The sequence below is a fragment of the Pristiophorus japonicus genome, chromosome 2 (genome assembly GCF_044704955.1).
Source record: "Pristiophorus japonicus isolate sPriJap1 chromosome 2, sPriJap1.hap1, whole genome shotgun sequence".
Classification (NCBI taxonomy): domain Eukaryota; kingdom Metazoa; phylum Chordata; class Chondrichthyes; family Pristiophoridae; genus Pristiophorus; species Pristiophorus japonicus.
In genome coordinates, this window is record NC_091978.1 from 297,407,476 (window position 1) to 297,420,488 (window position 13,013).

At 42.5% G+C, this 13,013-nt stretch overlaps 1 protein-coding gene across 2 annotated transcripts in view; it reads left to right on the forward strand.

The window, feature by feature from the left end:
• The window catches only part of idua (alpha-L-iduronidase), a 538,596-nt gene that overhangs the window by 84,043 nt on the left and 441,540 nt on the right, over positions 1 to 13,013 (forward strand). The gene's annotated exons all lie outside the window — the stretch shown is intronic.

Below are 13,013 nucleotides of genomic sequence, written 5' to 3' on the forward strand. Positions count from 1 at the left end.
AGGAAGACTTGCTTCCACTTTTAAAATGAGTCCTTAGGTGAGTGAACAGTCCAATACGAGAGCCACAGTCCCTGTCACCGGTGGGACAGATAGTCGTTGAGAGAAAGGGTGGGTGGGACTGGTTTGCTGCACGCTCTTTCCGCTGCCTGCGCTTGGTTTCTGCATGCTCTCGGCGATGAGACTCGAGGTGCTCAGCACCCTCCCGGATGCACTTCCTCCACTTAGGGTGATCTTTGGCCAGGGAATCCCAGGTGTCAGTGGGGATGTTGCACTTTATCAGGGAGGCTTTGAGGGTGTTCCTATCACGTTTCCTCTGCCCAGCTTTGGCTTGTTTGCCGTGAAGGAGTTCCGAGTAGAGCACTTGATTTGGGAGTCTCGTGTCTGGCATGCGAACGATGTGGCCTGCCCAGCGGAGCTGATCAAGTGTGGTCTGTGCTTCAATGCTGAGATGTTGGCCTGGTCGAGGACGCTAATGTTGGTGTGTCTATCCTCCCAGGGGATTTGTAGGATCTTGCGGAGGCATCGTTGGTGGTATTTCTCCAGCGACTTGAGGTGTCTACTTTACATGGCCCATGTCGCTGAGCCATACAGGAGGGCGGGTATTACTACAGTCCTGTAGACCATGAGCTTGGTGGCAGTTTTGAGGGCCTGATCTTCAAACACTCTTTTCCTCAGGCGGCCGAAGGCTGCACTGGCGCACTGGAGGCGGTGTTGAATCTCATCGTCAATGTCTGCTCTTGTTGATAAGAAGCTCCCGAGGTATGGGAAATGGTCCACGTTGTCCAGGGCCGCGCCGTGGATTTGATGACTGGGGGGCAGTGCTGTGTGGTGAGGACAGGCTGGTGGAAGACTTTTGTTTATGGATGTTTAGCGTAAGGCCCATGCTTTCGTACGCCTCAGTAAATACGTCGACTATGTCTTGAAGTTCGGCCTTTGTATGTGCACAGACACAGGCGGCGTCCGCGTACTGTAGCTCAACGACAGAGGTTGGGGTGGTCTTGGACCTGGCCTGGAGACAGCGAAGGTTGAACAGATTCCCACTGGTTCTGTAGTTTAGTTTCATTCCAGCGGGGAGCTTGTTGACTGTGAGGTGGAGCATGGCGGCGAGGAAGATTGAGAAGAGGGTTGGGGCGATGACGCAGCCCTGTTTGACCCCGGTCCGGACGTGGATTGGGTCTGTAATGGATCCGTTGGTAAGGATCACGGCCTGCATGTCGTCATGGAGCAGGCGGAGGATGTGGACGAACTTTTGGGGGCATCCGAAACGGAGGAGGAGGCCCTCGCGGTTGGCAGTGTCAAAGGCCTTTGTAAGGTCGAAGAAGGCCATGTATAAGGGCTGGCGCTGTTCCCTGCCTTTTTCCTGCAGCTGTCGCGCTGCAAAAATCATGTCCGTTGTGCCCCATAGGGGACGAAATCCGCACTGTGACTCCGGGAGGAGCTCCTCAGCCACGGGGAGAAGACGGTTGAGGAGGACTCTAGCGACGACTTTCCCAGTGGCTGATAACAGGGAGATTCCTCTGTAGTTGCCGCAGTTGGACTTGTCCCCTTTTTTAAAGATGATCACGATCACTACATCTCTCAGATCTCCCAGCATGCTCTCCTCCCTCCAGATGAGAGAGATAAGGTCATGTATTTGCGCCAGCAGTGCCTCTCCGCCATACTTCAGTGCCTCAGTAGGGATTCCATCCGCTCCCATAGCCTTGTTGTTTTTTAGCTGTCTTATGGCTTTTTCGACCTTGTGCAGTGTTGGGCTTTTACTGAGATGGTGGCGGGTAGCATGCTGCGGGATGGAGTTGAGAACATTCGGGTCAAAGGCAGAGTCTCTATTGAGGAGATCTTCTAAGTGCTCCTTCCAGCGGGCCCTGATTTCCTCGGTGTCCTTGATGATGAATGGTTCCCCATTCTTGGCCAGCAGTGGGGTGGTTTATTTCCTAATTACTTGCTGTACCTACATGTTAACTTTCTGTGATTTATGTACAAGGACACCCAGGTTCCTCTGAATGCACATATTTCCCATTCTGTCACCATTCAAAAAATATTCTGCTTTTTTGTTTTTCCTATCAAAGTGGATAACATCACATTTCCCCACATTGTATTCCATTTGCCATAGAATCATAGAATGGTTACAACACAGAAGGCCATTCAGCTCGTCGAACCTGTGCCAGCTCTCTGCAAGAGCACTTCAGCTGGTCCCACTCCCCCGCCCTTTCCCTGTAGCCCTGCAGTTTTTTTTTCATTCAGGTGCTTATCCAATTCCTTTTTGAAAGCCACAATTGAATCTGCCTTCACCACCATTTCAGGCAGTGAATTCCAGACCTTACTCGCTGTGTAAAAATGTTTTTCCTCATGTTGCCTTTGGTTCTTTATCACATTAAATCTGTGCCCTCTGGTTCTCGACCCTTCCGCCAATGGGAACAGTTTCTCTCTACTCTGTCTGAACTCCTCATGATTTTGAATACCTCAATCAAATCTCCTCAACCTTCTCTGCTCTAAGGAGAACAACCTCAGCTTCTCCAGTCTATCCACGTAACTGAAATCCCTGGAACCATTCTTGTAAATCTTTTCTTCACCCTCTCTAAGCCCTTCACATCCTTCCTAAAGTGCGATACTCAGAATTGGACAAAATGCTCCAGTTGAGGCTGAAAGGTTTATCATAACTTCCTTGATTTTGTACTCTATGACTCTATTTGTGAAGCCCAGGATCCCGTATATATTTTTTAACCACTTTCTCAACCTGCCCTGCCACCTTCAACAATTTATGCACTTATACCCCCAGGTCTCTCTGTTCCTACACCCCCTTTAGAATTGTACCTTTAGTTTATATTGGCTCTCCTCGTTCTTCCTACCAAAATGTATCACTTTGCACTTTTCTGCGTTAAATTTCATCTGCCACGTGGCTGCCCATTCCACCAGCCTGTCTATGTCTTCTTGAAGTCCATCACTATCCTTCTCAGTGTTCACTACACTTCTCATTGTTCACTACACTTCCAAGTTTTGTGTCATCTGCAAAATTTGAAATTGTGTCCTGTACACCCAAGTCTATGTCATTAATATATATCAACAAAAGATGTGGTCCCAGTACCGACCACTGGAGAACACCACTGTATACCTTCCTCCAGTCTGAAAAACTACCGTTCACCACCACTCTCTGTTTCCTGTCACTTAGCTAATTTTGTATCCATGCTGCCACTGTCCCTTTTATTTCATGGGCTTCAATTTTATTGGCAAGCCTATTAGGTGGCGCTTTATCAAACACCTTTTGGAAGTCCATGTACACCACATCAACCGCATTGCCAACATCAACCCTCTCTTTTACCTCATTAAAAAAACTCAATCAAGTTAGTTAAACATGACTTACCTTTAACAAATCCTGCTGACTTTTCTTAATTAATTCATACTTGTCCAAGTGACTGTTAATTTTGTCCAGGATTACCATTTCTAAAAACTTCACCACTACTGAGGTTAAACTGACTGGCCTGTAGTTGCTGGGTTTATCCTCACACCCTTTTTTGAACAAGGGTGTAACATTTGCAATTCTCCCGTCCTTTAGCACCAGCCCTGAACCCAAGGAGGATTGGAAGATTGTGGCCAATGTTCTTGCTCATTCAGTCAACCTGTCCATATCTCTCTTTGTGTCCTCCTCACAGCTTACTTTCCCACCTAACATCAGCAAACTTGGATATGTTACACTTAGTCCCTTTATCTAGATCATGAACATAGATTGTAAATAGCTGAGGCCCAAGCACTGATCCACTAGATACAGCCTGCAAACCCAAAAACATCCTGTTTATTCCTACTCTCTGTTTTCAGTCAAATCACCAATCCTCAATCCAGGCTAATATATTAACCCCATCCCATGAGTTGTAATTTTGTGTAATAACCTCTTCTTATCGAATGGTTTTTGAAAATCCAAATACACTACATCCACTGGTTTCCTCTTATCCATCCTACTAGTTACATCTTCAAAACACTCTAATAGATTTGTCAACCACGATTTCCCTTTCATAAAACCATGTTGACTCTGCCTAAACATTATGATTTTCTAAGTGCCCTGTTACCATAATAGATTCTAGCATTTTGCCTACTACTGATATCAGTCTAACTGGCCACAATTCCCCATTTTTTCTCTTCCTCCTTTTTTAAATAGCAGTGTTATGATTGCTACCTTCCAATCCTTGGGGACTGTTATAGAATCTAGGGAATTCTGTAAGATTAATAGCAGTGCATCCTCTATCTCTGCAGCTACCTCGTTTCGAACTCGAGGATGCAGTTCGTCAGGTCCAGGTATTTGTCGACACTTAGTCCCATTAATTTCCCATTAGTCCAGTGCTATGTCTTTACTTATACTGATTTCTTTAAGTTCCTCATTCTTTTTAGACCCTTGGGGTTCCCCATTATTTCCGGAATGTTCCATTTCCTTATTGCCCATTAAAATTGTGTCTTTTTTTCTGCCTCTAATAGGCCCACATTTACTTTCACTAATCTCTTCCTATTTACTTACCTATAGAAACATTTATAATCTGTTTTTATGTCTCTTGCTAATTTACTTTTATTCTTTTTTCTCTTTCCTTTTCAATTTCTGCTGAATTCTAAAATCCTTCCAATGCTCAGGCATACTTCTCTTTTTGGCAACATTATAAGCCTCTTCCTTTGATCTAATGCTATCTTTAATTTCTTTTGTTAGCCAGGGTTTTTGTGCCTTAAAATGTATATTTGTTGTAAGTTATGTATTAATTCTTTAAATGTTAGCCACTTATAGAAGTGTAGTCAGTATTGTAATGAAGGAGATGCGACAGCCAATTTGCGCACAACCAGCTCCCACAAATAGCAGTGTGATAATGACCAGATAATCTGTTTTAGTGATGTTGGTTGAGGGATAAATATTGGTCAGGACACCCATCCAATCAGATTTTACTCATTAAAAATTTAAATTTGCCATCTATACTACTGGAACCTGAAGTGATCCAAAACTCGGCTGCCCGTATCCTAACTTGTACCAAGTCCCGCTCACCCATCATCCCTGTGCTCGCTGGTTCCCGGTTAAGCAACACCTCGATTTCAAAATTCTCATCTTTGTTTTCAAATTCCTCCATGGCTTCGCCCCTCCCTATCTCTAATTTCCTTGAGCCCCACAGCCCCCTGAGATGTCTGCGCTCTTCTAATTCTGCCCTCATGAGCATTCCTGATCATAATCGCTCAACCATTGGTGGCCGTGCCTTCTGTTGCCTAGGTCCTAAGATCAGAAATTCCCTGCCTAAACTCTCTGCCTCTCTCCCTCTCATTCCTTCTTCAAAATGCAGAAGCCCTAATTTATCTTTATGTGGCTCGGTGTCAATTTTTTAATCTCATAATACTTCAGTGAAGTGCCTTGGGACGTTTCACTACGTTAAAGGCGCTATATAAATACAAGTTGGTCAAATCACCTGTTCTTCCACTCTAAATTATGAACAATGAGCAAATAGCACCAAGTGCAAACATTTTATTAGCCAAAGTTTCCACTGTGGTGGTCAAAGTACATTTTGCACACTTTACATAATGTAAAGATTTACTTTTAAGCTGCAAGAATCAAACAGCCAAAAAATACCTTTTGGGGAGGTTGTTGGTGCATTGTCGCTAAAATTGTTCATTCTGAAGTTCCAATACGAGGAAATGGATCACTTACATGCATCAAATAACTGCACAGGACTGGGTACTCATGGAGGAAAACAAAATTAGTACTGTCCAAATCTCCCATCTTGTAGAGCGCAAGCCTTTGTGATCGTTGAGAAACGGCCTGATGTATGTATTGAAGGTATGGAAACAGAAGACAAGGAAGCATATCCCTAAATATACAATTGGCTGGTGGGATACTGTCTTTTGTGTGGAGATATCTCCATAGGGCTAGTATAGGTAGGAAGGACACCAGCTGGATTGTGCAGGTCCATTCATCTCCTCCATTACAGGTCAAGACCACACAGCATAACTTCAACATGAGAAGCTAAATATACTTGTGGGTACAACCACATGCATAAGTATATTTTAGTGCCTACTGTTGCAGAATCCCATATTTCTGGTTGATATAATGCACACATTGGTGAGACACTCTTATCCTCTTACATTGTAATAGAGGAAGGACATTTTGAGAAGAGTGCCACTCTCACATGTGCAGAGCATCTTCACTGAGGAAGCCTCAGATAGTGATGCCTGACATCTATAAATAGGAAAATATGTATGAACATCTGTTATAACTTGATATATTTATATGATCTTTTATGATATGGGGGTAGAAATTACGGGCGGGTGCCTCCGACCTGCAAAAATCTACAAATTCCATCTCGCTTTCTAAACGATATTCTCTTCTGAGTATCGGTGAGGCCGATGGTGCCTCTGGGGAGTGCAGCCAGAGCCAATTCCAAAGCACTACGGGTGGCTCAGCTGCACAGGGGGGAGGAACGAAGATTAAAAGAGATCTAGTGATAGGGGATTCTATAGTTAGGGTAACAGACAGGCGTTTCTGCGGCTGTAGAGGTGACTCCAGAATGGTATTGTGCCTCCCTGGTTCCAGAGTCAAGGATGTCACAGAGTGGACGCAGGGCATTCTGCATTCTGGTGGGGGGGGGCGATATAAACAGTTAGAGGTCGTGCTCCATATCGGCACCAACGACTAGGTAAAAAGAAGAATGAGGTCCTACAGGCAGAATTCAGGGAGCTAGGAATAAAATGAAGTGATAGTAATCTCTGGGTTACTACCGGTGCCACCTGCTAATGAGTACAAGAATAGAAGGATAGAGAGGATGTACGCGTGGCCGGAGAGTTGGTGTAGGTGGGAGGGCTTTAAATTCTTGAGGCATTGGGACCGCTTCTGGGGGAAGATGGGACCTGTACAAACTGGACGGGTTGCATCTCAACAGCGCCGTGACCAATATCCTCACGGGGAGTTTTGCTAGTGCTGTTGGGAAGAGTTTAAACTAGCTTGGCAGGGGGATGGGAACCTGAGAACAAATTCAATCGGGAAGGAAGTAAAGTGGATAGCAAGAATTTAGAAAGCAAATCTGTAAGACAGAGGAAACAAGGGTTCGTAAGTAGTAATCAAGGAGGTCTTCCTGTGCAAAATGGTATATACTTTAATGCAAGGAGTATAGCGAATAAGGCAAATGAGTTAAGAGCACAGGTAGATACTTGGGAGTATGACATTATAGCCATTACAGAAACATGGCCGAAAGACGGGCAGGTTTGGTCGATCAATATTCCTGGTTACAGGATTTTTAGACAAGACAGCGAGGGGGGTAAAAAGGAGGTGGGGGGGGGGGCGCTTTGCGATACTGATTAAATAAACTATTACAGCGGTATGGAGGGATGATATGTGAGGGGGATCATCAAATGGGGCCATATGGGTCGAATTGAAAAAATAAAAAAGGGGCACTCACATTGTTGGGCATGTATTATAGACCCCCAAACAGCGGGAGGGAGATAGAGGAGCAAATATGTAGGCAGATTGCTGTGAAGGCCAAAAACCATTGAGTAACAATAGTAGGGATTTTAACTATCCTCATATTGATTGGGACAAATATAATGTGAAGGGTATAGAGGGTCCGGAATTCTTAAAATGCATTCAAGAGAACTTTTTTAGTCAGTATGTAACGAGAGGGGGCGATTTTGGACTTTGTTTTGAGGAATGAAGCTGGGCAGGTTGAAGAGGTATTAGTGGGAGAGCACTTGGGTACCGGTGACCATAATTCAGCCAGATTCAAGTTAGTTATGGATAAGGACAAGGGTAGGCCTGGAATAAAAGTCCCAAATTAGGGAAAAGCTCATTTTACTAAGTTAAGGAGTGATTTGGCTACAGTGGACTGGAAACAGCTGCTTGTGGGTAAATCAGCATCGGAATAGTGGGAGGCATTCAAGGAGGAGATCCGGAAGGCTCAGGCCAAACATGTGCCCTTAAAGAAAAATGGTGGGAATAATAATTCTAGAGCCCCCTGGATGTGTAGGGGAGGATAGAGAAAAAAAGAGACGCTTATCTCATATACCACCTGCTAAATACTATAGAATCTTTAGAGGAATATAGAAAGTTAAGAGGCAAAATTAAAAAGGATATTAGGAATGCTAAGAGTAAGAGGGTCACTAAAGAAAGGGTAGGGCCTATTAGAGACCATGAGGGTAATCTTTGTGTGGAGGCGGAAGATATTGGTAAGGTTCTTAACGAATACTTTGCATCTGTTTCCACATAGGAAAGGAGCAATGCAGATATTGCTATCGAGGAGGAGTGTGATATTCTGGATGAAATAAATCTAGTGAGAGAGGAAGTATTAAAGGGTTTAGCAGCTTTGATAGTAGATAAGTCCCCAGGCCACGATGAAATGCATCCCAGGCTGTTGAGCGAAGTAAAAGAGGAAATAGCAGAGGACTTGACCATCATTTTCCAGTCCTCTTTGGATTTGAAGCAAAGGGTAATGGTTGATGGATGTTTTTGTGACTGGAAGGATGTTTGCAGTAGGGTTCCGCAGGGCTCAGTACTGGGTCCCTTGCTTTTTGTGGTATATATTAATGATTTAGATTTGAATGTAGGGAGCATGATTAAGAAGTTTGCAGACAACACTAAAATTGGCTGTGTGGCTGATGGTGCCAGAGGATTGGAGGACTGCTAATGTAGTACTCTTGTTTAAGAAGGGTGAAAGGGATAGGCTGAGTAATTACAGGCCTGTCAACCTAACCTCAGTGGTGGGAAAATTATTGGAAAAAATCCTGACAGACAGGATAAATCTACATTTGGAAAGGCAAGGATTAATTAGGGACAGTCAGTACGGATTGTTAAGGGACGATTGTGTTTGATTGACCTGATTGAATTTTTTGAGGAGATAACTAAGAGGGTCAATGAGGGTAGTGCGTACGATGTAGTGTATATGGACTTTAGCAAAGCTTTTGATAAGGTCCCACATGATACAATGTTCACGAAGGTCAAAGGCCATGGGATCCAGGGCAAAGTGGCAAGTTGGATCCAACATTGGCTTAGAGGTAGGAAGCAAAGGGTAATGGTTGATGGATGTTTTTGTGACTAGAAGGATGTTTCCAGTGCGGTTCCGCAGGGCTCAGTACTGGGTCCCTTGCTTTTGTGGTATATAATCAATGATTTAGATTTGAATATAGGGAGTATGATTAAGAAGTTTGCAGACGACACTAAAATTGGCTGTGTGGTTGATAATGAAGAGGAAAGTCATGGGTTGCAGGAGAATATTAATCTACTAGTCAAGTGGGCAGAGCAGTGGCAAATGGAATTTAATTCAGAGAAGTGTGAGGCAATGCACTTTGGGAGGGCTAATAAGCAAAGGGTATACGTATTAAGCGGTAGGCCACTTAATAGTGTAGATGTACAAAGGAACCTTGGAGTGCTTGTCCACAGATCCCTGAAAATAGCAGGCCAGGTGGATAAGGTGGTTACGAAGTCATACGGAATGCTTGCCTTTATTGGCCGAGAGCAGGAAGGTTATGCTTAAATCGTATAATACTTTGATTAGGCCACAGCTGGAATGCTGCGTGGAGTTCTCGTCGCCGTATTATAGGAAGGATGTGTTGCACCCGAGAGGGTGCAGAGGAGATTTGCTAGGATGCTGCTGGAATGGAGAATCTTAGTTATGAGGACAGATTGGATAGGCTGGGTTTATTCCCATTGGAACACAGGAGGTTGAGAGGAGACCTCATTGAGGTGTACAAAATATTGAGGGGTCTGGACGTAGTGGATAGTAAGGGCCTATTTCCATTGGTGGAGGGGTCAATTGTGAGGGGGTTGGTGGATGATTTAGAGTGGATTTGAGGGGGGTCTTCTTTATGCAGAGGGTTGTGAGGATCTGCAACTCACTACCTGGAAAAGTGGTGGATGCAGAAACCCTCACCACTTTTAAAGAGATGGTTGGATGGGCACTTAAAATGCCGTAACCTGCAGGTTTATGGACCTAGAGCTGGAATTGGGATTAGATTGGATAACCTCTTGTTGGCCGGCGCAGATATAATGGTAAGTACTGCAGGGAATCGAATACGGCCAGGGGAATCTCCTGGACTAGTTTCAATCACCTGGATGGGTCTGAGAGGAATTTTCCCAGATTGTTTTCGCTAAATTGGCCTGGGGTTTTATCTAGTTTTTGCCTATTTCAGGAGATCACATGGCTCCGGTTGGGGTGGAGTGCAGAATGTTTCAGTATAAGGGGTTTCGTAGTTGTGTGGGGCGGACTGGTTGGGCTGGGTGCTGTTTACCCTTCCGTCATTGTTCATTGTTCATAGATTTATATGTAACCTTCAGGGCTGCTGACCGAGTGCCGTATGGCTCTTTGTCGGCCATGCGGATACGATGGGTATCGAAATGGCCTCCTGCGCTGTAAATTCTTGAATTTACCTGGTGGTCCAGGAGGTTTGCAGATTCGCGCTCCTGGGCCTCTCTGGGTACGCGCGGGTACAGGCCCATATATCTCAGGGGTGCATGCAGTTCACAAGCGCCCCTGGGATCATGTTATATGGAAACCCCATAAATATGAATGGGAATTACTTAAAAAATACATGAACACTTGAAATAAAATTTAAAAAAAACATTACATATTTAAAATTAATTAAAATTCCATTTAATTAAATATTTTAAACAAAAGCATTTTTAATTGTTTTTCATATGTTTTAAGGGGGCTAAAAATAAACTTCCCTTATTGGACAGAGTTTTTAATGTATAAATGAGTGATAACATTTTATTTTTCTAAACTCTTACGCTGCAGGGTATTCACTCAGCAGATGTTGGGCAAATAGCCCAACTCTTCGCCCGCGAATGCCCTTTTCTTTCGGATTCATACGATCTGTCACGAGGACTCCTCGTAGGGGCTGCAAATTCAGCCCCATTATCTATCTGCTGCTAATATTTCAGATTTATGTTTTTCCAGTACTTTATACAATCGTACTCTAACATTCAAAAATAACATTAATGGTTTTATTTATTTTAATGAATCTCTTATTTAACTGTCACTACATCTATAAATGATAGATTGTTTGCACTACTATAAAGCTTTCTCTGTAAGCTTTCCCAACGCAAGGTGTGACATTGAGCAATTCAGAGCAGATTCGATTGCTGTTCTGAGTTAGCTTATCTGGTGGTACAATTGGCCTCATTACCACCGAGTAGGATGGTGAAAAATCAGTCTTGCTGAAAAATGCTTACTCTCTAGCAATGCTGATCAACATTCATCCTGTTACAGATTGCTTAAAACATAAGCTGACTACCATGTTTTATTTGAATCCGAAGATACCAGTATTTATTATTATTTAGCACATTTGTCAAATTTATAGGTTTTAGATACCGTTATGAAATTGTTGCAAGTAATCTTTCCATTTCCAGCGGATTCAGAATTGAGTATAAAATACATTAATTGCCTATAAAATACAGTAATTGCATATAAACTACAGTAATTGTACCTTAAATGAAAATTATAAAATATTCAGAAACACAGACGTCTGTTTTATTGAGTCATTCATAATTCCATGATGACATTATTGATAAATACTATTTTAACTAAGTTGTCCACATCAGATACCATCACAGTACTGTAATAATTGTTTTAGACCACATAATATATTGTACATTAACCTAATTTCCCCCAGAAAAACACCCTTAAGCAAAAATAATTTTCATGAGTCAGCTGGGCTGTAAATAGACAAACAGTGGTTTGATTTGGGTTTTAATTGAAACTGTCCTGTTTATTTACTTTCATCCATTTACAACAACCTTACTTGTAGACACAATTTCACCATTAAACGTGAAGCCCAGTGTTGCAATAAACCAGTGGAATGTTGGAAAGTGCAGACTGTTTCCAGGATCAATTAGTCCAGTAATCCTTAACAAAGTATTGTTAGAGTATAATAGACTACAAATATAGTGCCGGAATTAAGAATAATCAACATGAATTTATTTGGATGTTACAGCTTGATTACTGTTCCAGTTTTAGCTACTCCCTTTTAAGTATCTCATTGTTGATAATGATCACAATGATCTGCCATTATAGAACATCCGCTCAATTATTTTTTCAAAAACATTTTTCATTAAATACAATAGCTACTATTGCTTCGCATCGTACTTTGAGAAATGTGGTTGAAACAAATTAGAGAAAGATAATTTTCATTTTGCCCATTCCTCTTTGGTCTCTATTGACTATTCCCTTACCAAGAAAGTAGAGAGGTGACTTATCCCAAACCAGTTGAACCATTTAAAAAAAAAAAGAGGTGAGGGTGTACATTACTGAAAGTACTCTTTGGAAGTCTTTCTGCTTTCAAAGCTGCAAACCCCCACAGATTTGTGGTTTTAAATCAGCAATCCCTGTTTAATGTCAGCAGTGCTTGTCTATTTACAGCAGGACACTGGGAAAACCTTAGTTAAAACATTACATTGAGGGAATAATTGTGTCCATTGGGCACAATACTGCATGGCTTTCCATCTACCAAAGCACTGGCAGTATTTGGGAGGATGGTGCCATCTAATAGTTCATTGCTTAGAACATAAGAACATAATAAGAACTTTATAAGTTTGTGTTTGTGTTTTAATATATGGCGAACGATAGTTTTTCTTTATTCATGTGATTACTACTGACAACTTTAAAATCTTTAAAAAACTGAACTGCTTTCATCCCTCCTCTAAATGTATTGACTCATACTGGTGTACAATGCTATGGGCAACTGCTGCCCTCTTTGTATGCAGTATATTGATCCATGCACATACTCCAGTGAGGATCACTGGATAGCTATCAGGAGCAGGAGCCCTTCTGTTTTGTTTCTTCTTCTCCCTCACCCAGTAATATTGAATGAATTGTAAAATTTCCACACTTACCTGGCTGAAATCAGCTGAAATCAGTAGCGACCCAAATCAAAATTGGATCTTTGCAGTCTGTATGGCTGCAATGAGTGGTACATTTACTTACTGAGCCATAACTCAACTAATAAAAAAAAACACTTAAATTGATTAAAAATTCCAGTGATCCATAGTTTAAGTAAAAAGTATTTTAAGATTGGCA